We start from the raw sequence: 27,934 nt of genomic DNA, 5'->3' as shown, positions 1-27,934 counted from the left end.
GCTCACAAGTCTTAGTGTTGGTTAGCTCCCTTACCCCGTCTTTTCTGCTATTTGCCCATTTCATTTCCCTTAAACCTTTCTACCCCCTACTTTGTACTAGGCAGCTCATGCTGTTTCTCTTCCCTTAAGGCTTCTTCCCCCTCTTCAGCTCCTTCCTACCATCATGGCCTCTCCACACACTCCAGGTTTAAACACACAAATCTGAAGATTCCAAGCTGGGATCTGCATCATGTATTAGAAACGCTATGTGTTACTTGTCTCTCTGGGTCTGAGTTACATTGCTTAGACTGCTACTCCAGCTCCATCCCTTCTCCTGAAGGTTTCATATTTCTCATAGCTGAATAAAGTTCCGTCGTGTATGTACACCACATTTTCATATCCATTCATCAGCTGAGGGCCTTCCAGGCCAATCCCATGCCAATCCCATTTCCTCGCTATTGTGACGAGAGCAGCAATGTACATGACTGAGTAGGTATTGAGTCTTCGGAGTCTCTTGGGTGTATGCTGAGTAGTGGGATAGCCGGGTCACTGGGTAGCTTTCTGAGAATCTTCCACACTGATTTCCGTACCGGCTACCCTGGTTGACACTCCTACAGACAGCAAGAGTTCCTCTGTCCCCATTCTTGCCAGCATTTCTTCACATTTGTTTTCTTGATGATAACCATTCTGATGGGCATGAGATAAACTCTCAAAATAGTTTTGATTTGCATTTGCCTGATGACTGAGGGTGTTGAACACTTTTTAAAAATGTTTATTATTATCTGTGTTCTTTGGAGAATTCCCTATTTAGTTCTTTGGCCATTTTTTTTTGATTGAGTTGTTTGCTTTTTTGATATATTTTTAAGACTTCTCCCACCATCTTCTCTGGTTTATTTTTAGCACTCTTACTTATTTCTTCTCTGGACCCAGAAACACAGAAGCCATTCTGCTAGTCTTCTTAGTTCACCGTGCCCATCTCTTGTCATGACTATACCCTTGAGGGCACAGCCTGCACTTCCCACAGCCTGCATGAAGCTCTACACACTCAAGTCTGTGCAGCAGTCTGAGGAGGGAGATTTTTCTCCTCTGCTTCTGGTGTGATGCTCCTCTTCCTAGGAGCGGGAGGATTCTGACGGTCCAGTGGCCGCCTTTTGCAGTTTAGAGTTTGAAGTGGGCATGATCAAGAATATTTTTATTGAATTTATTTATTTTTCATCTTAAATCCAAAGAGAGCCGCAGAAGGAGCTTTTCCATTTGGATGTTGGCTAGTGATAACTTTTATGCGTAAGCCTGGCAACTGGAGACTTGCCTCACCCAGCCCTGCAGTGGTGGCCAGACTCCTTACCTGTGTCTGAACCCTGTCCTGGGACCCTGTCTTTGGACCTGTCCTTAGACCCTGTCTCTTCTCTGTCTTTGGAGCTGTTGTCTTCAGGGTGCCATTTCCCCCTCAGGGGAAATGTCACTAACTCCAGGTAGGATGAAATACACAACATTCTGAATAAGAGTAATACTAACCGCTACATTTTAAATGTTTCAGTGAGACTGACAATCCTTTATGTTGCCTGAACCAATCCTTCCTGTACATTTACATGCAATCTCTTCCTTGTGCCGTAATTTCCTGGATTTTTGGCTTATACTTTGGCCACAGTCAACAGAGTCATGAAGGAGATGTTGACCAAAATATTCTCAGGTTGCAGTTCTAAAAATTACTTAGCAGTTTTTAGTTTTCGTGTTTGCAAAAATGTACTTTTGCCTTTCTTGGGCTAAATCCATTAGAAATACTGCATATAACTGGTTATGTAGAGCCATGTCGTGCACTTAAATTCTTTTGCCCTGTACTGTACTTTTAAATCATTAGAGAAGTGTTTGAAGACTCCAGTTTTGATAATTGGAACTGCCTGCTCCCCTTCCTCCCTATGTGTGTGTGTGTGTGTGTGTGTGTGCGCGCGCGCGCGCACGTGTGATTACAGGCTCACAGCATTAGCAGTTATCACAGAGTGGTCTGATCTATTTATTTAAAAACTAACAGCACCAACTCCACCTGTCACATTTTATGGTGGAATTTGAGAAGAATGAGGGCAGTTTTATCAGGATTGTGAAGTTTTCCAGGGGCAGAGCTCGCGTATGTTAATTTACTTTCTAAAAACAACTTGTGCCGCGTTCTCATCGTGGAGACCAGCTGTCTGTTTTCACTCAGACCTAGCTCTCCCTGCCATGGGACTTTGCTGGGAGCAAGGCTCATTTCTGAAGCTGCCTGGAGCTCACCTGCTCCCTTGGTTCATTCTCATCTTTTGCTTTTCCAGAAGGTTTTAGCCAGAGGTGGGGGTGCCGTGTCCACACTGGGTGACAGCAACCATTTGACAATTGTTGAGCCCTTTTAAGGGTCCCTAGTGAGAGCAAGAATGTAATGTGGATTGACAGACGCTGAGAGTCAGCAGCTGTCCTTTAAAACTTCGGCTGAAGGTGATAGGGTCAGATCAGTGCATTCATTTATTCATTTTCTTAATTTTTGCATATTAAAAACAGGGATATGGAGAGATAATGTCCCCCTTAAGGCCGAGACTGCATGTAGTGTTGTGTCGGTGTCTTCATTCTCAGTGACGCAAGCTGGCACACGTTGCCCCTGATGACCTGTTGCAGACAGCATGAACTCTGCCTTTCCTCCCCTCCAGTTCTGGACCTCCGCATTCTTTGCTATGCTCAACTCTCCTCTTTCCTCTGTCCCTTTCTGTCCCTCTTGCTTCTCTCCTTGCTCTCATTTCTTCCTTCTTGATCTCAGTATCCCTTTATTAGGGGGAGGTTGGCCAATCACACTGTGTCAAAGTCTTGAAGCTGTAGCTGTCTTCCTTCTCACGGTGGATTCTGGTGACCCGAGTAGCACCCCAGTCGGGTTCTGAATCAGTGAGGGCACATTTCCGGGGAGGACTTGAAAATTTGATGCATCTCGGAGATTTGCTACATATCTGCGTTTCATACTGTAGACAGCGAGGAAGGGAGATATTTTAATGCGCCGGGGGATGCGAAATGCTGGGCTTTACTATTACTCCTGTAACTATCACTGGGCAGCCGAAGCACCCCTTCTGCTCTGGAGTTCAGGGCCCCTAGTGTGCAGCTTTTTCCTCTTTGACTTCCTTTTTTCTCTTTCCTCTGCCTCTAGCTTCAGATTTTATATCTATTTAAGGCGAACATGGCACACAAAGCAGAACCGTAAACCACTTAGGAGCTATGCAGTGGTCTGTCATAAATCTGTATAAATCCTCAGCCCAGTCGGTGGTTTGGATGGCTTTCCGTGAGAAACTCCTTCAGCTCTGAGGTAGTAAAACAAATGCCTTAAAACAACCAAACCCAGGACAATTGTTTGACAGTGTCTACCTTTTTAAAAAACTTTCCAGACCCAGGCGGAGGAAATGATTCTGAGACTAAGCTGTGACTTTAAAAAATAAAAACAGTAAATTAACATTGACATTATTTGCCAACAACTGTTTTTTTTTTTTCCCTGCACCATTTTATCTCATTACCCAAATAGTTCAGACTGTAGAGGAGCTAGAGAGTTTCACTGTTTTATTTATTTATTTATTTAGTTGGAATTGGTTTTGCAGAAGTGGAAAATTGGCAGCAAGTATGGAAAGTAGCAAACCAGTTTACAGTGCTCGGTGCTTCTTAGCTTTAATGAAACCCACAAGAATGAGGAAAGGCTTCATGGGTCTGAGTAAGAGGCTGCCCAGTAGGCATTTCCTTTTCTGGAAGTTTATTTTTACACCGGCTGAGTCTAGCGCACACGGGAGAGCATGCCCAGACTCTAGTTGACTAACAGTGGCCTCTGAGATGGGCGGGGCTTCCACTCTGTTATTTTTCCATAGTTCCTGTGCAGAAAATGCTGGGAAATGTTTCTAATAATATTGTACAAGCAAGAGGAACTTGGTAATTAAGAAGAAAAAAAAAGAAAAAAAAGCAAAACTTGTGACCCAATAGAATGCGAGTAGCGGGCCTACAAAACAGTACTTGCTTGTCCTTACAGTCAGATGCTGTGCTCTGCAACTCTTAATGAGGCAGTACAAGCATGTGTCTAGTTTTGATTAGAATTGTCAGTTGATAAAGGAATGTTTGGAAACTATGTGCTTTTTGAACAAAATAGGGTAGATGATCATTTTCCCTCACATGATAAAGCCAGTCTGAATGATGAGTTCAGTGGATATCAGTGTGTTTCTAGCTAAAAGCCTAAGCCAAGACCATCAGCAGAACTGGCAGTGTAAGTTCCTCCCACACATGTGCTTGTTTCCCTCCCCTGAATGGATAAGGTTTTTGTACCAGACCACGTCCAGAGTTGATGTCCATACTGCCGTACTCTCTTGCCTGTTCTTACTGCTCGCACCCCGCTATTCCTGTACACCCCTTCCCATTAAGGAGTCGTCTGCATAGCATGCTGCTGGATGCTGCCTAAGCATCAGTCACAGCAGGCTCTTGCTGCTCTCAATTCGAACGCACATCTCTAGGAAAGTTGAACCTGCTGCTTGCCCTGCAGTCCTACCTATGGCCTAAGGTGCATTGTTAGGGAACTCAGTTGTGCCTCACATTTCCTGGGAGCTTGTTAGAAACACAGAGCCTACCTGGGTGGTGGTGGCAGCGCACGCCTTTAATCTCAGGACTCCGGAGGCAGAGGCAGGCAGATCTCTGAGTTTGAGGCCAGCCTGGTCTACAAGAATGTGTTCTAGGACAGGCTCCAAAGTTACAGAGAAACTCTGTCTCGAAAAAAAACAAAATAAATAAACAAAAACAAAATAAAAAACCAACCAACCAACCAACCAACCAAACAAAAAACAAAAAATCAACAACCCAAAAAAACAAAACCAAAAACCCACAGCCTTGGGGCTCACTGCAGGCTTGCAGAAGCCCAACTGGCCTTTGCTGGTGTGCAAAGTTGAGCTGATGCTAAGCCTACTGGAATGACCATTTACAAGCTATTAAGCTGTGAAAGCCAAGGCAATGATGCTGTGGCAGTAAAACGTGCTTTTGTTAAGCTATTTCAGAATATTGGATTCCAGATTCATTAGAAAAGTTCACTATTTCAGAATATTGGATTTCAATTTATTAGAAAAATCCACACACTAGTAGTATAGGTGAGTGAGGTTTGTTTGGCTCTCTGTTTTTTGGGTTCATGAGTCTTGCAAGACAAGGCTAGAAATAACAGTTAAATTTATAGGCAGGCCAGAGCTTATTTTTCTCTGAATGTCAAATTTCATTGGCTCAGAAATTGTTTCAATAGATTACAACGATACTGAAGTAAGGACCTGCAACCGTAGATGGAATGTCTTTTAGGCTGGAGGGTTAAGTATGTTTTCCAAAATTTGAAAATTATACTTGTTTGTCTATGTATATATTTGATATCATAGCCCTATATGAATATGTAGATACAAATTTCTATTGCATACATGATCACGAATGATCACGGGTTCATGCTAGTGAAGTCTGTTATTTTGAGACCAGGTCTGCTATCTTACCAAGAGGTCGGGGTTTGAACTTTTTAAGTGTTGGGAGCTGTACTTTGAAGTTTCTGCTGAGGTGTCTTCTTTAGGAATGCCAGCTATGGCGATACGGTTATGCTGGGGGTCAGGGTGGGGAAGGAGGATGCAGAGGAGGGGTGGAACTTCATTTAGTAGATGAGTCCCAAGTAAGCCTGGAGGAGGGTTGGGCGGATAGATGCTGAAGAACTCGTAAGTGTGCAGGGCTGGAGAAGGTTAATTAGAACAGGTTCTAGAATCCTTGGCATTATCAGCTAGTTCTCTGGGATCCATACATGTGCTGCTGTGCACAGCACTTAAGTGCATGGCTGTTTAGGACAGAACATAAAGACATCGTGGTCTCTTCCTACCCCTTGTAGGGACCTGCAGGGCAGATATACTATCTTCATCCATTGGTCTTGAGTCTTCCGTTGTGATCAACTAGAAAGCATTCTCGATTGGCCTCGAAGGTCACTTAAACGATGCCACCACGTTTTGGTTATAAAACAAAAAACAAAAGAAACCCATTTTCATTTCCTCCCGTGTGCATTGTGACTTGCCCCAGTGGTGTATCTGTGTGCCTCTGCACGCTAACATGTATGGAGTTTTTTTTTTTAAAGATTTATTAATTTATTTATACAGTATCCTGCCTATAGGCCAGAAGACGGCACCAGATCTCATTACAGATGGTTATGAGCCACCATGTGGTTGCTGGGAATTGAACTCAGGACCTCTGGAAGAGCAGTCAGTGCTCTTAACTGCTGAGCCATCTCTCCAGCCCCTGAGCTTTGTGTTTTTGGTGCAGGACTTGGGAATGTCCTGTTGGCTGTAATTCTTCCCAACACTATGGCATCACCTAGGGGTGGCCTTGTTCTGTTTTCCTTTTAAATGGCTTCAGAGGTGGAGTTTCTGAGCTCCCCTGGATAAGGTATTAAAGCCACACGTGCTGGGAGGCCAGGGCACTGGGCTGTTGTTTGCATAGGGTAGGTGGCCTGCGTTTTCCTTGGTGGAAGACGGTGGCTGAATGGAGAAGAGCCAGGGAGGCTCCAGCATGAGGCCTCTGCCCTGCTTCTGTCTTCTCACATACTTTGGAGGACAGTCTTGTCCACTGTCCAATGAAGCGTGCAGTGCCTCAGCTGCAAGGTCCAGCCTTAAGTGTTCCTGATGGTTGTCAGGGTTTTGAGGCAAGTGGGCACTCATGGATACCAGGAAGGACCCTGAGCCCTGTGTTCTGAGGTCCAGAAAGACAGCTGTTACAGTGCAAAATGGGACATTTCATTATTGTATCTACTTTGACGAGGCCCTTCATTTCGAGGATAAAAACTCAGTCTAGGCCCAATAGGTGATGTCTCTGGCTTTTGAATCCCTTTTGTGCTTTCTCATCAGGTTAGTGTCCATTCGTTGCCCCTTGTAGCCACATTGTACAGTAAGGTATATTAATATACGTTGTACATATAATGCATATTAATGTATATAATCGTGGAATAAGTATTAGATTAACGAAGTGGTTGCCTTTGTGTTCTTTAGAAGCAGGTGTTCAGACTTGTAGCCACAGTGAGGATGGTCAGCCAGAGGTGGGGGCTATGTGCAGTGACCGTAGCAGCATGGCCACATGTGTGTACTAGGTGGTGTGGGGGATTCCGAGCAGGGAAGCAGTTGGAGCATTTCCTTGCCATTCTGTGACTTAGACCTCTCTGGCTGTGGCTCTTTCCTGAGGCAAAGCATAGTGTGTGAGAGTCCTGCAGAGCCTCTGAGCCTCGGACAAGCTGAACCCGTAATTACCATTTCTCAATGTTTGGTCACTCTGAAATAATGCAGTCCTGTGAGAGAAAGCTGCCGAGCAGTCGTTCCGGACCAGTTTAAAAAAAGATGGCTTCAGCCACCAGCATCTAGCATAGGTGGAGTCAAGGAATGAAGTGGTTGCATACACGCTTTTGTGTCTGACAGGAATCCAGATGTGTTGCTGTGTCTGAGACGGGGCGCTGAAGAACCTATCTTTAATATTTCTGAAATAAAAATGGCATAAACTAAAACAGGTTTGGGGAAGGACACCTCTTTTCCTTTTCCTTGTCTTTCCTGTGACACTGATTCTGGAAATAGCCACCCCCTCCCCCCATTATCCCAAGTTCTAATTTGCATGAAATAGCGCTTTTGTTTTAAGGCTTCATCATATCCTAAAATGTTCTACTTCATGGGAGTTAGTCATTAGTTAGAGCAAATCTCATTTCAGGGCCGGGAAGGAAGTCTCTTCTAGCTTCCTCTTTCCTCTACAAGTTTCTTCTTCTTCTTGATGGGGTGAGGATGCTGAGAAAACCAGGAATAAATTTCAGGACAGCTCAGTGGGTAAGAGCACTTACTGCCAACCCTTGTAACTTGGGTTTCATCTTGGAACACAGGTTATGGAAGGAGAGAACCAATCCATAGAAGTTACTCTATGACCACCACATAAATTGTGGCAAGCTTACCCCCTGTCTGCACCCTCTACTTGCCAAGTACCCCAGTAATCTCAATATTCATGACTCAGAGGCAGGAGGATCACTGAGTTTAAGATGAGTTTGGACTTTAGAGCAAATTCCAGGCCAGCTGAGGCTATCCTGGAAGGTGTAGGAAAAAGGCTGCTTGTTTGTTCCCGGCTGTTTAACAGCTCAGACCCGAAATAATCACACAGAAACTATATTATTTAAATCACTGCCTGGCTCATTAGCTCTAGCTTGTTATTGGCTAACTCTTACATATTAATTTAACCCATTTCTAGAAATTTGTGTATTGCCACGTGGCTGTGACTTACCAGGTAAAGTTCTATCTGGCTCCAACAGGGCTACAAGGCTTCTCTAAACTCTGCCTTCCTTCTCCCAATGGTGTGGGAGAATTGTCTGTATTCTGTCAATAGTATTTTAATAAAATGCTGATTGGCCAGGCAGGCAGTATAGGCGGGAAAGCCAGACAGGAAGTAGGGGTGGAGCAAAGAGACTGGGAGAATTCTGGGAAGCTGGAAGCTCCCTCCATTCCTGCGCAGACCACCGAAGAGGCAGCATGTGAAGCTGACAGCTGGAAAAGGTACCAAGCCATATGGCTAAAATAGATCAGAATAATGGGTTAATATAAGTTACAAGGGCTAATAAGAAGCCTGACCTAATGGTCCAATCAGTTTATAACCTTATGGAGTCCTGTGTGTGATTTCTCTTTGGGATTTGCCGGCTGTGGGGTACTGGGCAGGACAGAAACCCCAACAAGCTGGCCCCCTCATGCTACATCCCAACATTCAGTTTAGTTTTCCCCACCTAATTTTTTTCTGCCCTATCACAGGCTCAAGACAGTTTCTTTATTAACCAGTGGTATTCACAGCATACAGAGGGGAATCCCACGTCAGAAAGGCCCTGCCCCCAAAATAAAACAACAAACACAAAACAAAAACAAAACAGAAAATACACCAAACCAGACTAAAACTCTGAGTTGTACATATTCCCAGCCCTTCATAGATCACTCCGTAAACATTACCCTCTCAGACATCAGGATTCTCACACCCAAGCCAAGAAAAACTAAAAGCATCAGTTCTGTAACACAAGGCTGAGAATTTCAACCAACTCACCTCTTCCCAGCCTAACTTCAGAAGTAGAGAGTTTGTTTGCTTGCTTGCATGTGTGAGGCCCTGGGTTCTGTCCTGAACACTGCCAAGAAACAGACAACAGAGAAGGTAAGGGAGAACGGGGCTGACTTCTCCTTGCTGCTTTTGTATTGTTCCTTCCATGCAACTTTGTCTTGTGGCAAGAAAAGTCCTTGCCACCTGTTAATTCCAGGAGTACCAGCCCATCCTGCCTGTTCCTTATGCCTCATAGGCTCTCCTGCCCACAAACATGTCAGGAACATGTCTTTCAGGAGATGGTTTGGGGTTAGCGAGATTATCGGCCCCACAGGACTGTATTTTATTACGTTGGAAAGCCACGTGTGGATTCCTCAAATACTTTGAGCAGCAGGGTATGTACATGAGGAGCCCAGCCGGCACTTCCTGTGCATGACTGTGCGTATTCTCTTGTTTCTTTCTCTGAAACCCTGGTTTTCTTAGTAAAATCATGCGTAGTCCTTTTTGCTGGGAAGCTCTGGATTTTGTGTTGAGCGTGTGCTGGGGGATTCTAGGAAAGGCATGGTGAATTCTGTAGAAGGAAGGAAAGAGAAAACCTGGGTAGGTGGTAGGCCTGCATTCTGACCTGGGACCTATCATCTGTAGCATAAGTCTGTTTCTTCCTCTGTGGGGATGCTGGTTCCCTGCCAGCTCACCACCTGCCTCCTCAAGAGGACCCTAATCTGTGGGTTATTGCTGTTTTCACAGCTACAGAGGGGCCCCAGAGAGTTGAAGTTAGGCTGGGAAGAGGTGAGTTTGTTGAAATTCTCAGCCTTGTGTTACAGAACTGATGTTTTCAGTTTTTCTTGGCTTGGATGTGAGAATCCTGATGTCTGAGAGGGTAATGTTCATGTACTGAGTGATTTATGAAGGGCTGGGAGTACATAATAAGTTCCTGAGTACAGACTTTTGGAGATTGTGATAGGTTTCTGTAATGAATAAAGTTTGTATTTTCACTTTGAAGTACTTTAACTATATTGAAATCAGCCCTTTCAAAAAATGTACACGGTAGAACTTTAGTCAGGGTTTATTTGTCTTTATTGTAAAAACATATTTTTTTTTTTTACTTGAGAGTAATGGAGCTCTGAAAATACTTATGCATTCAACTTAAACATTTTTTATTATTGTGTGTGGGGGTGCAAGTGTGTACCTGCAATGGTGTGTATGTGGTGGTCACAGCACAGTGTTTGGGGGCTGATTTTCTTCTATAATAAGTTTCGGAGATTAATTCAAGTTGTCAGGTTCATATGGTAAACGCTTTTACCCTCTGAAGCCATCACCTTTTTTTAGTCTTTTTTTTTCCAAAAATATTTAAAATTTATTTAATTTTTTTGGTATGTATATGTATGTGGATGGATGTGTACCACAGTGTGTACATGTGTATAAGTCTGAAGATATTCTTGTGGGAGTTGGTTCTCTCTGCACTCTGGTTGGGTTCTGGAGACTGAACTTAGGTGATACAGGTTGGCAGCAAGAGCCCTTGCTCACTGATCCATCTCACCAACCCTGAACCCAACTTTTAAACAGAATTGAAACACGATCTTAGTTAAAAGATTTAAAAATATTCTATTTTTAAAAATCTTACAAGGTTTTTAAAATAGCTCTTTAATAGACTGTATCAGAATCTTGTTTTGAATTATAACCAGATCATTGGGCCCTCACAGGGATTTGTTTAGGAATTAAAGATTTACTGATATGAAAGGAAATTGAAAATGAATCAAGTCTTTCTTTGGACCTTTTTGTAAGGAACTTTTTGTTTTTAACCTTGTGCTGTTAGATAATAAAATGACAAAGATGATATTTGATAAAAGTTTGGCTTACTGGGATACATTTCTTTGTTTTATTAATTTATTCTTTGATAATTTTTGATGTGCATATAAAATATTCTGGTCATGCATAGATCCCCTCTGTTCTTTCTCCAGCATCCACTGAACCTCATTTCTCCCACTGAGTTCCCATCCCCCTTTCAAGTTTTTTGTTTTGTTTGTTACACTGGGTGTAACGAGGGCCACGTGATTGGGAATGGGTGTGAAGCTATCCAGTAGAGTGTGAATAAACTGACTGGAGACAGGGAATTCCTAAAAATGTTTGTTCAGAGAGTCCTTGCTGTGCCTGTATATTGAAGCCTTCCTCATTTTTTCTTTAGCAGTATCAGAGTGTCGTGTCTGACGCTGAGGCCCTTGACTTGATGGGAGTTGAGTTTTGTGTAGGGTGAGAGATAAGAATTGAGCTTCATGCTCCATTGTTGATAGCCAATATCCTGGCACCATTTGTTGAAGATGCTGTCTCTTCTCCTATGTGTGTCGGGCATTTCTGAGCCCTCTATCCCAGTTCATTGGTCTGTGAATCTGTTTTTCTGCTGGTCTCCTGCTCCGTTTGTTACTATGGCTCTGTAGTGTAAGTTGAAGTCAGGTAGGGTCATCTCTCCAGCAGCATTGTCTTTGCTCAGGATTGCTTTGGCTGTCTTTAGTCTTTTGTGCTTTTATGTGAATTTCAAGATTATTATTTTATTTTCTGTCTTTGAGGAATATCCCCAGAATTTTCATAGAGATGCACAGAGTTTGACGATTGCTTTTGGTAGGATGTCGATTTCCACAATATTAATTCTTCATGAACATGGGTGATGCTTCCTTCTTCCATTGACCCTCAGTTTCTTTCTTCAGTGTAGTTTCTACTATAGAGGTCTTTTGGCTCCTTGGTTAGATTCATTTTCAGGTATTGAATCCTTTGGTGGCTGATGTGTTCAGGATGTTTCCCCGAGTTCTTTTTTCAGCGTGTTTATCTTTGGTGTATAGAACGGTCACTAACTTTTGTGGGTTAATTTTGAACCCTGTCACTTCACTGAATGCATTTATCAGTGGCAGGAGTTTCCTAGTGGGGTCCTCCTGCACGCCTAGAGTTCTATCATCTGCAAAGAGATACCACTTTTCCTCTCTGTATCCTCTTTATTTCATCCTTTCGTCTTACTGCTCAAGCTAAGACTTCAAGGACTGTATTAAGGGAAGTAAGGAGAGTGGACATCCTTGTGTTGGCTGGATGCTTTGAGGCCACCCCCGTTGAGCATGGTGTTGTTAATAAATTTGTTGTAGATAGCCTTTATTATGCTATAATGTGACCCTCCCATCCTTTTCTCATGAAGAGATACTGGATTTTGTCAATGGACTGGGGTGATCACGAGATTTCTGACTTTGAGTCCAGCGATGTATTGAATCATGTTTATTGATGTATGTATATGGAATCAATGACATTTATTATTGCACATATATGGAACCATCCCTGCATTTCTGAAATGAAGCCAGCCTGATTATGATGAGTGATCTTTCTGATGTAACCTTAAATTCTGTTCAAAAATACCTTATTGTGAATTTTTAATCTTTATTCATCAGGAGATTGAGCTGCAATTTTGTAATTTTTTTGTGGTATCTTTATCTAGTTTTGCTGTCATTAATACTAGCTTTTTCAGAGCCTGAGGCTGCCTTTCTTTTTCTGTTTTATAGGATAACTGAAGTGGTATCAGTGCCATTTTCTGAAGGTCTGAGAGAATTCTGTAGTAAGTTGTTTGGTCCATATATGTCTTAGTTGGGATAATTTATTTGCTTCTTCAGTCTCATTGTTAGCTATAGAGCTGTTTAAATTGTTTATTTCAAATTTGGGTTAATTTTGGTGTGTCATAGATTTCTAGAAGCATCCATTTCTTGCAGTTTTTCCAGTTTAGTGGAACACAGATTTTTTTTTTAAAAAAACCTTTTATTTTTCATTGTTGTGAAGGTGTTAGATACCCTAGAACTAGAACTATAGACAGTTGTGAGCTGTCATGTGGGTGCTGGGAATTGAGTACAGAGCGTCTGAAAGAGCAGCCAGTGCTCTTAATTACTGAGACATCTCTCCAGCCCCAGAATATAGGTTTATTTTTAAGGATTATTTTTGTTATTTTTATAAATTCCATTGGCATCATAATGTCTGCCTTGACATGTCTAATTTTATGCGGATCCTACATCTTTCTTTTGATAAAATTGGCTAAGGATTTTTCTCAGTCTTTTTTTTATCTTTTCAAAGAAGAATTTATTTTTTTGGTAATTTTAATTTCTATTTCATTTATTTTCATATAAATTTCTGCTGTGAGCCTAATGATTTTCTCCCATCAGTTGATTCTGGTTTAGGTTTGTTCTTGTATCATTAAGTTGGCTATTTGTGTTCTTTCTGAATTTTGGAGGCAGACAGTGCTATGAACTTTCCTGAAAATTGCCTTATTGTTTCATTTTCAACTAGTTTAAGATTTTTTTTTAAATTTCCATTTTGATCTCTTTGGTGACTTCTTTACCATTCACTAGCGTGTTCTCTATCTTTGTGTACGTTCTGTAGTTTTTCCTGCTGTTGCTACCTAGCTTTACTTCACTGTGGTCAGAAAGCACACAGGATGCTATTCCCATTTTCCTATGCTGCTGAGTCTTGCTTTGTGTCACAGTGCGTGATCTGTTTTGGAGAACGTCCCATGTGCTGCTGCGAAAACGTGAATTCTTAGTGTTTGAGTGAGATGTTCTGCAGATGTGTGTCATATCCATCCAGGTTGTGACGTCATTTATCTTCAGTGCCTCTCTCTCTCGGTGTGAGTTTCCTGTCTGTTGGCATGAAGGGTGTGTGACGTCACTTCACTGACACCGCCCTGAGGTCAAACTGCGGCTTTATGTCTTTATTTACTTTATATTTATGCATTTACTTTATAAAATTGAGTGTACCTTTGTTTTGAGATATACGTGTTTTGAATTTTAATATACCCTTGATGGGTTATTTCTTTGGCGAGCATGAAGTGATGCTCCTTGTCTATTCTGAGTAATTTGGATTTGCAGTCCATATTTTTAGCTATGACAATGGCTACCCATGCTCATTTCCTTGTTCCCTTTGCTCGGATTCTGAACGTTTATCCTTAGGTTGTGTCTGTCTTTGATGGTAAGCAGTGTTTCTTGGAGGCAGCAAAAGACAAATCCTATCTTTAAACCATTCTGTTAGGTTTTTGTTGGGGGATTTGAGACTGTTAATATTCAGAGTTATTATTAAAAGATGTGATTTAGTTCTTGTCACTTTCTTGCTTTTGTGATTTTTTTCTTAAACTTTTTTTTTTTCACCAGCTGTCCTGGTATTATCTCTCCGTGGTCTTTTGGTGTGCATATTTTTCCCTTCAGTCCCAAGTCCTTTCAGTACATCTGTGGAGCTGGATGAGTGGTCATAAAATCCTTTATTTTTGTCATGGGAAGTTTTTATTTCTCCTTTAGTTATGACAGTTTTGTTAAGTATAGCAGTACCTGGATGGTCATATCTTTCTCTAGATTTGGGGAATTTTCTTGTATGATTTTTAATGAAAGCACTTTCTATGCCTTTGGAAGAAGTTTTCTCCTTCCATGCCCACAGTTCCTAGATGTGGTGTTTTCATGGTGTCCCAAAGTCCTCCCATGTTTTGTTCATGCATACATTTAAAAGTTGTCATTGATCTTGAACTAATGATCTAATTATCTTACCTTGCTTTCAAGCCCTAAAGTTTTCCTCTCCACATGATGGATTAATTCTGTTGGGGAGGCTGTCCATTGAGCTTCGTATTCTGCTGAAGTAGGCCGTTGTTTCCATCATTTCCTTTTGGCTTTGCTTTAGAAATTCTCTCTTTTTATTGAATTCTATTTTCATATTTTGAATTGACTTCTTTATTTGATTCAGCTGTTTGTTTCTGTGCTCTTGGAGCATGCTCATGTCTTTGAGCTGTTTGAACCTCTTTATAACCATTCCTTTGGATTCTTTGTCTGGAAGGTCTCCTGTGTCACTCTCATTGTGGCTCATTGCTATGGAGTTGGTAATTTTTGGACGAGACATGCCGTCTTTTTTCTCTGTGTTTGTTTCGGCGCTGAGACTTTTGCATCAGAAGTTGGTTGACTGTGTGAGTTTTTCTTTCCTTCCTTTTTCTACCTCCCTTCTGCCCTTTTTTCTTCCCAAGTTTTTTTTTTCTTTTTTTTTTGGCACGGAGACAATTACAATGTTTGGAGAGTTAATACTAAGTTAGCGTCCTACCCTGGGTCAGGTCCAGCTAGCTGCTTGTTCTCACAGCCTCTGATGTGTGTTGCAGGTCCCCACATATCTGGGCCGCTTTTCACCTCTGCTTTGTGTTATGGGTTTCTCTGTACCTGGGCTCCTACTCTGGTTCGTCTCCGGCCTGCTCCTTGCTCCCACAGCCCTCACTGTATTTCCGAGCCTTGGTGTACCCTGGGGCACCTTCCCTTGGATCAGAGGGGGTCCCGTCTGGCTCTTCACCTGCTCTTCAGTTTTGCTTGCATGCATGCACTCTACCCTGGGTCAAGCCCAGGTTTCTCAGTTCCTCTGCTCCTTTTCTCTACACTTGAATCTTCCCACTTTCTGAGAGAACATTTCTGAGCACTGACTCGAGTTCACGGGTAAAATTGTGGGGCTAAATATCTTTCAGCCTATTTCGAAATTAAACTTGAATCTTTGAACTTTGCTTTGAAGGACTGAACTCATTCATTTGCTATGATGACCATATTGTGTTCTGTAGAAGCTGACTGATCATCATTGCTGAAGTTAAAAACTAACCCCGCGGAATGGCTACGTATGTAAAGTGTTTGCCTCACAAGCATGGAGTTTGATCTCATAGAAAAACACTGAGCATCTGATGGGCTGCTTACAATTCCAGTGCTGGGGAGGCAGAGACAAGAGGCTCCTCAAGGCCCTCGGGTTGGCCGGGCTAGCCTCCTTGCTGGTTTTTCAGGCCATTGAGAGGGCCTGTCTCAAAGGAAGCAAATTATTTTATGAGTATGGCACCCAGGGTTGTCCTCTGGCTCTAATATGCAATTTCCCATGCATGATATTCTCACACAGTCACACGTGCAAAACATAAGTGCAAAACATAAAGTATCCTGTGAGTTCAGGATACTAGTAATGTATGTAGTTCTTTCCCGTAGGGGTTTTATAGGTGTGTGAGAAAAATTATTCACAGCTGATGGATAAGGCAGTTAATATGCATTTAATATTGGAATACATATTTTATGTATAAAATTACTTGTGTTCATTTTATATTTCTGAATAACAGTTTTTTTTGAATAAACTTGGTGCTTTAAAGCAGCACACATCGTTTCCATGACCGAGTTGACTGTCTGGTGTTCCGTGCAGCTCATTCCGCTCAGCTCTCATAGGGCTGAAGTTATAGATAGACTATGCTCTTCATGGGAAAGAATCCGCTAAGCCTGTTCATGTGGTTGACAGAAAGAAATTTGTAACTGTGGGACTGATGTCCCTCTTCCTTTGCTTGCTGTCATCTGGGACCCCTCTCTTGCCCTAGAGGCCCCTCAAGTCTGGAAACGTGTTCTCAGCCCCCTTTTGACAGCCCACTCCTTTCAAATGAGCAAGTCAGCCCCTCTCTCTTCAGCGGCAGTTCAGCGTTCTTATATAAGGAGATAATAAAGTGAAAGGCTTGTTTTACTGTTCTAGAGTCTGTAGGCTCCATTATCAGCAGGAAGGAGATGAGTAAAAACAGGGAGGCATTTGGGCGCATGCATTTGGGTTTAGACCGCCACAGAAACCTCACAGTGTTCTTTATGAGTCCCTTTTTGTCTGGATACCTTTGCGTGGGTGGCACATTGGTGAGTGGCATATGGTAGGAACACGACTTGAGGGACAAGTCTCTTGGAGAGTGCACAGCGGCACACAGAAGACACAGATGGCTGCTTATTCTACCTTGGACAGAATATCTCCTACGTCCTGGCAGACTGGGTGCTGAGAAGTACCCATTTCATCAGAAGTAGCACTTTACCTGAAATGGCTTCAGGAGGCAGTCTGTGAATGAGACGCAGCAATGCCTCTAGAATGGATGGCGCACAGAGTGTGCTAAGTTGGGACAAGGGTGTTGGTGGTAGACGGTGGGGACCAGAAAATGCCTGGAGCAGTAACGCTGCTTTACCGTCAGGATGGAGGCCACAGAAAGACAGCCTTGTGGATACGATCACAGACATTATCTTCCTACCTAGAGTTTCACTACTGCACAGAATTAGATATGTAGTACCGAGAAGGGATGAGGTGAGGTGCACTTGAGTTTGTCTTCCTGTACTGGTGAAGATTAGGTACACCGAGATATCTCAGTATAATTTGGGTACTTAAAAAAGAGAAAGTGTTCTTTTCAGCAGGCTACCAGAAGGCTAAAACAGTAGGATTACCCTGGGTTTAAGGCTAGCCCTAGGTTATAAAGGAAGACCTTACTTCAAGGGGTGGAGGTGGGGAGAGACAGAGACAAAGACAGAGAGAGAGAGAGAGAGAGAGAGAGAGAGAGAGAGAGAGAGAGAGAGAGAAAGAGAAAGACCCTCACACTGTGTACTGACTCAGTACTTGATGGCATTGCCTGATAGTCTGATAATCTGAGTTTGGCCCCTGCATCCCACAGTGGAAAAGAGACTTCAGGAAGTTGCCTCTCGACTTCTATACGTATGCCTTGGGATGCTTGTGTCTGCACTCACTTACTCACATGCAGCAACAACATTTAAATAAAAAGGAACAAGTCATTGTCACAGACAAACAGGCCTGTCTGAATTTCAAAAGATGACAACCCAACAAGGTACCGTCCATTATTTGTGACTTCTCATGGAAGAAAATGTTTCTGTCTTTGGATGAACAGGTGTGTGTCTTTTGAGGTAAAGATGAGAACTTGCCCCCATGGCTCCTAGAAAAGACCCCAGCTTAGCCATACCCTTCACTCGAGACTTTTGACTGTGATTCTCTCTTCCATGCAATACATAATAGTCATGTTTGTATTTTCATTTCATTTATATTTATATTCGTGCCTTCTACTGTGACAGCTCTCAGTTATTTCTTTGGAACTTGGGTTGGGGTAAGTTGAAGGAAGAGAGACCGAGAACCAGCTCACTGAAATATTTTGCATTTCTTCAGGCTCTCAGGCTTTATGTTTGTAGCGCCATACCCTGTTCTCCGATTGGACGGTTTTTAGGACCCACCCTCGGGTTTATGTAGTTCAGAGGTGAGCAGAGTTCAAGGTGCTTTCTGATGCCTGTGAAGCAGAGTTTGTGATGGGGCTGGTCGGCCTGAGGTGGTTGGCCACTCTTACGTTGCCTTTGTTTTCCATTTGTGTGTCAATGCACTTATTTTGGAAACTTGGGGTTACATGGAGGTAAAATGGAGGTAATGGTAGATTGTAACTACCATTTAGATGGTAGCTACGTGGTTTGGTAACTTGGTCATCTTTTTTAAGACCAGGTTTCTCTGTGTAGCTTTGGAGCCTGTCCTGGGACTAACTCTTGTAGACCATGCTGACCCCGAACTCACAGAGATCCACCTGCCTCTGCCTCCCAAGTACTGAGATTAAAGGCATATGTACCACTACCACCCACCTGGTAGTTTTAGTCTAAGGTTAGATTCAGGGCTAGTCCCGGTGGGGCTAGGTTGCTGTTTGCTTCCCCCGCAAATGTGTCTTTACCTCTGTTGTGTTGACTCGTGACTGATGTTAGTGATTTCGATCCTGCCTAGTTGACAGGCTTCATCCGATGTTTCCTGACATCGAGTGAAAACATCTGATCCTTTTTGAAAAGGTCAGGTGTCCCGTAACACTTTTCCATGTTTTAAATTGTTTTCTTTCTAATTTACCGAAAGGTGTGACTCATTGTTTCTAACAAACTCCACACTGGTGTTCTTTGGGCCGGGACAACCCTGACCTCTTTTTCTCCATCCTCCCTCTCTCATGCCTGCTCGCACGCCTGGTCTAGAACAGTATCTGGTGAGTCAAGCCAATGCAATCCAACTTTTGTCCAATGACATTACTAGATGAGGGTCTCCCTGGAGGGACTCTGAATACACGTTATCTGGACTTGAAAAAAAAAAAGAAATGTATGCTTGAGATTCACCAAGGCTCCTGATTGGGAGCATTAGGAAGGATACTTTTTCACTCATGTACACAGATCCCTCAATTTAAAATGACTTTCCACGCTTAGAGCCCCACCCCCAACCCGTGGTGCTGACCATCAGGCGTTACACAGCAACCTGCCTTTGGCAGCAGGGTGGGTCTAGTTCCTGTCTATACGGCTGAGTTGTGTTCAACTTATACATAGTTCTTTTCTGAGTGAATTTCACTAGTAGGTGTCTACACACTTAGAACCCTTGTGATCGACTCTCCCAGGGTCGATGGCAAGTGTTCATTGGAGTGCTTGGTGCATCTCATGGATATTTGTGCTTTGGAGGTGTTCATGTGTGTGAGCTGTCTGTTAACTGGATGGTGCTGGAAAATGCCTTGGTGTTGCTGTCTTACTGTTGGTGATTTTCCCACTGTCGTTTGGCACACTGGCTACGAGTTTAAAGAAGGAGAAAGCCCTCTCCTGAGGCCCGTGGAAGTGTGGGCGCACTTGATTTGCCTTTTTAACTCACATGCATTCTCCTTAAATTCACCCACCCGAGCCTAAAATTGTCTTCAAGGAGTTTTCTAAGTAAGTGAACATAGCGCTGAGTTGTGCCCCCAAAGGACTGTGAAATTTGATTTACAAAATTTTGGTAAAAGTAGCAATAATTCTTGAAAATTACATAAGTATCCGATTTCTCTCCTTATATGGGATTACCTCATTCTGTCAACTATTTTAAGCAACTTTAAAATTGGTAATGGAGAACCTTCTCTTGACTGTGGTACCGTATGTGGCTTTTAGGTTAAATCCAAAACTCTGTTCCTCCCACCAAGAGGCGCGGTTGAAGAACCACTTGCCCTCACCGCAGGGCCTGTTGCTTCAGCATCCCCAGGGAACTCTCAAGCATAGACTTGATTCTGAGGCCTTGTCAGAACCTTCACACCTTTAAAATAGGTTCTTACGCCTGGCTGTCCTGAATTTATATTTGTTCTGATACTCATATAAAACTTTGTACCTCAAACAGCTCACGACTGGACTGTGAGACATTCCTTAGTGGTGAGTGCTCTGGACCGAGGTCATTCTCTGTCGCTGCTCTGCCTCTCGGGGAGGGCCCTGGGAGGTTAAGAGTTTGTTCTTAACTGTACCATAAACATCTTTGCGTGTAGCGGATGTGTTTGGACTTGGCTTTGAAAATGGGTTTGAGTCTCTGTGTGTCGGTTGTTGTTAAGTATTCTAAAAATTCGATCTTCTCAAAGACTCCGAAGGCCCTTGCCCCTTGGTCACATAACATTGGCAAGACACAGACTTCGGCTTGAGTTCTAACCCTGCCATTTCTAGACCTTTTATTACCCGGGTAAGTTGTCTTTCCGAATCTCAGCTTTTCTTATCTTTTAGTGGGAGGTTTACGGTATGGAATTGTCTTTGAAATGCTTCATTCAGCATTTAGGCATTTGTATTAAATGCTCAGCAAAGTGTTATTTTCCATTCTGATGCTGGTCAGCTGTCAGTCACGGATCATATGTGGGAACTGACAGGAAGCTGAGGTGCTGCTGTCTCCCTTCAGGACTGAGCGGGTTTCCTAAAACAATGCATGAGGCATCTTGCTAGAGCCAGGCGTTATGAAATGGCGAAGCACAGGCTGCTGAGATGTAGGTGAAGAAATCATTAATTAAGGCTCTTTGTTCAGGGGTGAGGACAGGGAGCCACTTTGAGAAACACTCAGCTATTAACAAATAACCCTATTCAACCACGCTTCTCTGGCCTGATCTTCCTATGATTAAGTTAAAAGAAAAAAAAAATGAAGATCAAAGGCCAGCAGTACTGGGAGCATTTCTGTACTAAATGATTTCTTGTCATGTGTGAGGAAACTGAAGTGTGAAAACGCGACCAGGGGAGAGCAAATAGGTTGGGATGTAAAAGAGAGCCTGAGGTGAAGGAATGAACTTGGCCTTAAGCTTAGATTCGTGTGGAGGCCATGGCGAGGTGTCCTGTCTGCATGGAAGCTGGGCGGTGATGGGTTCCTCCAAGTTGGGGACCCAGGGAGGTGATAGCAAAGAGGCCTGGGGAGATCCCGTCACGGTCCTCCTAGCTTTTCAGAGGACTCCTGAATTTTTTCAGGCCTTCATTCAGGATCTCCTTTTGTCTGGGACCACCACCCTTTTGCCTCTTTTGTTTCTGTTTTTTTTTTGAGACAAGTTTTCTCTGCAGCTTTGGAGCTGGTCCTGGAACTAGCTCTTGTAGACCAGGTTGGCCTCAAACTCACAGACATCCGCCTGCCTCTGCCTCCCGAGTGCTGGGATTAAAGGCTTATGCCACTACCGCCCGGCCTTCCCATTCCTATAGCCAGTGCAGTGCCTGAGAAAAGGAATCGGAGGGCCATAGCACCCCTCCCCCCATTCCTCAACTTGGGGACAAGGGTGACATTAAGAGAAGCAGAACACAGTACAGGTGTCGGGAACACTGGACACCTGTATTTGTAGTTTAGACTTACAAATGTGACCAATGCGAAGAGCAAGGCTAGATGGAAGAAAAGCCACTTTTGGAAGTGTATCACTAGCCCTTCTATCTGTGGCCTGAGACCTTGGAGCATATTTCTCTGTTTGTTTGATTTCTCATTATTTTATTTTGTGTGTGTGTGTGTGTGTGGTGGATAGAGAGGGTAACTTTGAGTGTCATTTTTCAGGCATGATCTACCTTTACTTTTGAGACATGGCCTCTCCCTGGTCTGGAACTTGCCAAGTAGGGGAGACTGCCCCCCTAATAAGTCACAAGGATCCACCTCTTTCTCTCTCTTCAGCACTGGGGATTACAAGTACATGCCGCCATGTACACCTTTATATTTTTTCTTAATGTAGTTATCTTACATGATTCTGGAGATTGATTTGAGGTCTCCTGCTTGCAAGGCAAGACCTACCTCCCCAGTCCCCTGCCCTTCTCTTCCTAAATGATACCTTTCTTCACCTGATAGACACAATTGTAGCAGAACGACCCCTTTAACAAATTCTTCTGAATTCAAGTGAGCTAGCGGCTCCATCGGCTGATCACAGTATTGTCAAACTTCTAAAGAAGCCAGCAAATTTTCCACCTAAAAAATTCTTTTTTATGGGGAAGGTTAGGGTGTGGGTGTGGGGAAAGAGTATAAAAATAAGACTTTCAGAGATTCTAGGTTGCTGGGTGTCGTTTGGATTTTTCCATGGTGCGGGAGGTCAGAAATAGAACTGCTTTTTATGGGATTCTCAGCAGCAGCTTGTAAACTTGGTTTCGTGGGTTTGGTCTGTCTGTGTGGGTGAGGTAACTTCTGCAGCATGGTATCTTTGGGGGCAGCGCCTGGCATCCTGCTCCTGTACTTTCTCCTCTGTCTTCTGCCCGCCCCCCAGCCCCCTTCCCCACTTGGTATCACCCGGATGAGCATCACTGGAGTGTAAAATGTGCTTTGCCAGGGTCAGGTTCTCAGAGCTTGCTCGTGGAGACTGCTGCCAGTTGTAACAGACTGTGTCTCAGCGGTCCCGGCAGAGTCGCGCTTGGTGCATCTGTGAGGGCATTTGCCGGGAGGGCATGCCCTTCAAAGAAGGCAACCTCCTAAAGTCTGGATGTCGGTGGGGTACATGGGCCACCCTTTCAAAGAGTGTCATTGTAGAGCTGAATAATTCTAAGTTTGTCCCGATGGGAGTCATTTGCTGAGTTCTTCTTGGATTCAATACAGAAGGGCAGGAAGATGGACCAACCTAAAAAATATATATTTTTTAAAATTTGTGTTTGTGTGTTGATTTAAGTGTAGGAATGCCCATGCCATGGTGTGCATGTGTGGGCCAGAGAACAGCCTTGAATATTGTTCATACTCTTCCAACACGAGAAAGAGTCTCTTGTTTGTTGCTGTGTACACCAAGCTAGCTGACTCTGGGGCTTCTAGGATTCTCCTGTCTCCATATCTTGTCTTTCTGTGGGAACTCTGGGATTATAGTCCTGTGCTACTGTGCCTAGATTTTCGTGAGTTTTTAGGGATACCTGCGCTTGAGTGATGTGTTTTACCCAGTGAGTCATCTCCTTAGCTCAAAGACAATGTTCTTTGACTCCTAGGGAACCTAGAGGCATCTGTGAATTCCTTGGTATCATGTCCAGTCCTTGGAGAATAGGGCTTTGATGGGATTCTCGGGAAGATTTTGGTTTCCCCAGAGGTAGGCGCATTTTCAAGCAGGAGATGTGAAGGTCATTAGAGAAATCATTTTAATAAAATGGTCATATGTGAGACATCTTGAGTGTGGCCAGAGGGTGATGTAGGCAAGATTGAAGGGGAAGACAGGCAGGGAAAGAGGAGAGATTTGATTGTAGATTGTGTGATATAGCAACACAAGTGAGATGGTTAGATGTGTCAAATGGTAAAACACTAAATGAATGCAGTGGGTTGTGTTTATGTATTTATTCATTTATATATGTAACAATAATAAAGAGAAGGCTTTGAGGAGGGAGTGGGGGAATGTGGAAGGGTTGGAGGGAAGGAGAAAATACAAATATATTACACATAAATGAAATAAAAATAATTATATTTAATTAAAAAACTGTTAACTTGTCCTTTTCTAAGCAGGCTTTCTACTTCAGTAGTTTTTGTGTTGGTATTTATTTATTTATCTATTGTTTTTATTGCACTATACATTTTTCTCTCTTCCCCTTTTTCCTCCCCTCTCTCCTTTTACCCTCTTCCATGAACCCCATGCTTGTGTTGGTTTTGATTCCTTCCCAGGCTGTTTGGTGATACCTAGCTGCTCAGTGGAGTGTTTGGGGGTGGCGCCACTCAGGTGTCTGAGGTCTGTCTAGGCTCACACAGATGTGTAATGAACAGTTTGTCTTCCGTCTCCTGGGCTCTGAATTGCCACTGCCTTCTACATTTCACCTGCATGTCTTTTTGTCCTTGGGCGTTGGGGTAAAGAAGTCAGGGCTGTGTGGTTAGAGGGTAGTAGACTCACCCCAGGGACGTTCTATTGCAACAGTTTTCTTACCATGCTGTAGGTGGGGCCTGGGGTGCTTTGCTATGTTCAGTCTGATTAAGTTTTGTTTTGGAAGCAATATTCCTGAATAACTGGGCAGATAATTTCCAAATACAATCATTAGAGTTGCCAAAATGTGTCAGAGAATGTCTTAGAACATTCTCTGGGACATGTGATCCACATAAGAACGGTGCTTTTCTTTTGGATCTACAGATGTGGTCAAGGAATAAAGAAGCCATAGCCATTGTCCTGCTGTTGGTTTTCCTGGGCAGAGTGCAAAGGCCGCCACTGGGTACATAGTAGATGTAGCTGGCATATAGGGTGCTTGGGAGGAAAGGGGAGGTTGTGTGCTAAACTACAAAGTATGTGAGTGTTCTGCATCCTGTAGGGAGTGGAGAACCACTGAAGGCTTTTCAGGGAAGGTGATGTCTTTAGGTCCTCATTGAGGAAGTTGAATGTGGTAGCCAGAAGGAGTAAGTGGCTAGGATCCTCGAAACTAAGATGGGCTAGGATGAGGCCAGAGGTGTGAGGTGTGTGAACCAAAGCAGCAATGATGGAAAGAGAGCTTGTAACAGAGAAACATTGGGCGGGTTGATGAACCAGATGAGCGAGCCAAGGTGACAGGTGGGAAGAGTTTGGGTTTCAAGATGAACTTCTAGGCTTCAGTCTTTGGCCGATGAGAGATGAGGGTTTAAGCAGAGATGGATCCTGAGAGAGAGAGCTCTCATCCAGGCAGGAAGCAGTGTGTTCACCGAGATGCCTCCGTTTGACACATCGGAAGGTTGTGTGTGGGAAAATGACCTGCAGTTAGATGGCAGTCTGAGACTGAGCGAGGTCATCGTGGCAGGTAAAGATTTGGGGGTCATCAGCATACAGCCGTCACCTGCAGGACGAACAAGTAAGAGAGAAGCCACCTGGAAGACGGTAGGAAGCTGCGTATTTCATACTCTGTCTGGCTAAGTAAAATCCGTGTCTCAGTGTCACGATTGTCTTTGATCTGTCGTCAAGATTCTGTTGCTCTCAGAGTGGTTGTGAGTCCTCGTCACTCATTAGTACGGCCTTACAGGCTTGCTCTTGGGTTCATTTCCTACCTCCACCCAGGTGACTTGGGGCTGTTTCCACTTGCCTTAACTCCTGGATTCATGATCTCAACACAGTGATCTAAAGTGGTGTAGATAATAGTTCACCTTCAGTGTGGCTAAACTGGGCTAGTTAACCCCTGCCTTCAGAAATCCCCTAGCGGAATAGCTAGCCACTTTCCTTTAATAACTGCTTGTATTTTTAAAAATTTCATTTCCTTTTTTTATGCAATTGGAAGGATTTTGCTGTTGATACCTTAGAAATAGGGATCAATCAAAAATCATGTAATTAATCTCCAGAAATGCGTTTTTTTTTTTTTTTTACTGATACTACTTTATCGCTTGACAAATAGCAAGGATAAAATGAGTTTTCTTTATATGTCTGAGTGTGTGTATAAGCATGTGTGTGCAGGTGCCTGCAGAGGCCAGAAAAGGGCATAGGAGCCCTTTGGATCTGGAGTTACAGGTCTCTGTGAGCTTTGCAGTCTGCGTGTTAGGAACTGAGTGGTGCTCCATTGTAAGAGCACTGAGCTCTCCTAAATGTCGAGTCATCTCTTCACGCCCTCTACTGGGTTTTCATATCTCTTAGGTTGATCTGATACAGACATGAGAAACACTCTGTGCTTCACTCAGGAAAGTGGGTGAAGTAGGTAAGGCATTCTTTGGATAAATAATAAGGCTCTTGGCGGTACATGTCTGTTACGATCTCGCCTCATACCGTGACTGTGATGGCTTGATGCTGATTTGGCTCGGTTTTTGCCACCATCTGCCCTTCCTTTACGGAGGGATGCTCAAGTTCTGATAACTATGCTGTGCAGGTTTTATATGGGGCTCAGTGTGAGTGGAGAGAAACATGCCTGTAAGTGGTGGAAGTTAAGTTCAAACTTTTTGGATGTTTATGTTAGGAAAATGCTAGTAATTAATATAAACTTCCTGCAACTGGGGGTAACAAATGAAAGGCCAGCTAAAGAAATGCTAATAACAGAAAAACACATTTAAAATGTTGTATCAAAAGAGGCAAAGAGTTTCAATCCAATATACCTGTTAATTAGTTTGAGTTTATTAATATTTTTTAAAATAAAATCTCATGTAGACTTACAAGCCGTCAGGTACATGGCTAGTCATTATTGTCACCATCCCCCGTGTGATTTCTCCATGAAGACTGTAGGATGGGAAAATCAATCTATGTTTGTTTGACATTTTGAACCGAGGAATTTGCAGCAATTATAATTGTGATTCGCGTTTTCATTAAGACAATAAAGCTTTACAGCAATTTGATAACCCTACAGTTAAATGTAAGTGACATACAACCCAGAGCAAAATCAAAGCAATATCCCAATCTTCTTTTCAGTAAGCTAAGTGATTTCCTTAGATACCTTCCATCAGCTTAGCCCAAAATACTAATAAAGGGTTATCCAGTTCTGCTTGATGGCCAGGCCTTTATTGACATTGATTTTGGCCATCTCTATTGGAGCTGTTTGCATTAACACTGTCTCAGATTTGTAGTAATGGCAGTTTTAGTTGATGATGGGGCTGGATACCTGACTTCAGCTAAAATATTACTGACATATTAGTAATATGAGCAACAGAAAAAAGAAATCCATAAAGGGGTTAATATAATATTGGTACTACAAATAAACTTATCTTTAAAAGCCACTGTTTCTAAGCGTGTTAAGGATCATAATAACAGTCCTATAAATGTTGGCAATATGCCATACCTTGTATACTTTGAGACACAAACAACCATTAGGACTTACTGATGTAAATATTTTACTTAGAAGCATTTAAAATACATCTAAAAAGGCAAAGATGTACGCATCTTTGGCAGAAGAACTGAAATGGTATGGAAATAGAGTCCTTTCTGAGCTTGTAGGTGTGTTTGGGGCTTTCAGGTATACCAGTTGTGTCTTGCAAGGAACCGCAGCTCTGTCTTGCTTTGTACTGGCTCTGAAGGTTCCACCGCTTGGAATTTTCCACATCACTGTAAGGGGCCCAGTCCTCACCTTGTCCAGTAATTGTTTCAGATGTGCTGAGTCTGTTTACTCAGTGTCTGAGTTCTATAAGTAAAAGAGCTCCACTCTAGGCCTTACATCTCAGGTATCAAAATCTTACGATTTCACTTTTCATTTATTTCGATTTCACAATGTGAGAATGTGAGAAATCTATTGTCTCTTGTGCTTGCTTGCTATTTTGTTAATTTGACACAAGCTGTGATCATCTGGGAAGAGGAAGCCCTGCTTCCATCAGATTGACCTGTAGGCAAGTCTGGAGCATTTTCTTGATTAATAATTGATGTGGGAACTCTCAACAAAGGAGCAACCCCAGGCAGGTGGTCATGGATTGTAGACTGAGCAAGTGAAGGGGGCCAAAGACATCAGCAGTGGTCCTCCATTGCTTTTGCTCTAGTTCCTGCCTCGACTTCCCTCTGTGATGATATGTGTTATAAGATGAGAGAAACCCTCTCCTCCCCTCCCCAGACTGGTTTGGTCCTGGTGTTGATCACATCTATAGAAGCCCTAAGACTTGTTTGCAATGGCTAACGGTGTTAGGAGGGATTCAAAGTGTTAAAGATGACAGGACATGAAGCTGGATCTGGAAATATATAAATACAAGTAGAATTTAACGCAGTGTAGATAGTTGTTTAATCCATTAACTTTAAACTTTTTCAGCTATGTCCTCTATCCTTGATTCACGGTTGAATGAAAGACTCTGCCTCCATCTTTGGGAGACTGGTAGGGAAGGCCGAAATAAAATCAATATTAAGAATTGTTAGTTGGGGATCCTCGGAAATGACTCAGTGGTTAAAGAGCAAGCAGGATGGGGGTAGTTAGGATTCCTGGAGCCCATGTAAATGCCAGGCGGGCATGGTGACTCACCTGTAACTCCA

At 43.1% G+C, this 27,934-nt stretch overlaps 1 protein-coding gene across 5 annotated transcripts in view; it reads left to right on the top strand.

Annotated features, from left to right (window-relative positions):
* Ldlrad4 (low density lipoprotein receptor class A domain containing 4) overlaps nt 1–27,934 on the top strand; it is a 320,979-nt gene that overhangs the window by 46,197 nt on the left and 246,848 nt on the right. For 4 of the 5 annotated variants that reach the window (XM_087895936.1, XM_087895934.1, XM_087895935.1 and 1 more), the window contains one exon: nt 12,594–12,646. The exons of the other annotated variant lie outside the window; for it this stretch is intronic. The gene's annotated coding sequence lies outside the window, so the exon portion shown is untranslated. Of the gene's footprint in view, nt 1–12,593; nt 12,647–27,934 lie in introns of those variants that run through there. 5 annotated transcript variants of the gene reach the window in all.

The sequence above is a fragment of the Myodes glareolus genome, chromosome 13 (genome assembly GCF_982192425.1).
Source record: "Myodes glareolus chromosome 13, mMyoGla1.1, whole genome shotgun sequence".
In the NCBI taxonomy this organism is placed as follows: domain Eukaryota; kingdom Metazoa; phylum Chordata; class Mammalia; order Rodentia; family Cricetidae; genus Myodes; species Myodes glareolus.
The sequence above is the reverse complement of the archived record's forward strand: the minus strand, read 5'-3'. Positions and strand labels throughout refer to the sequence as shown.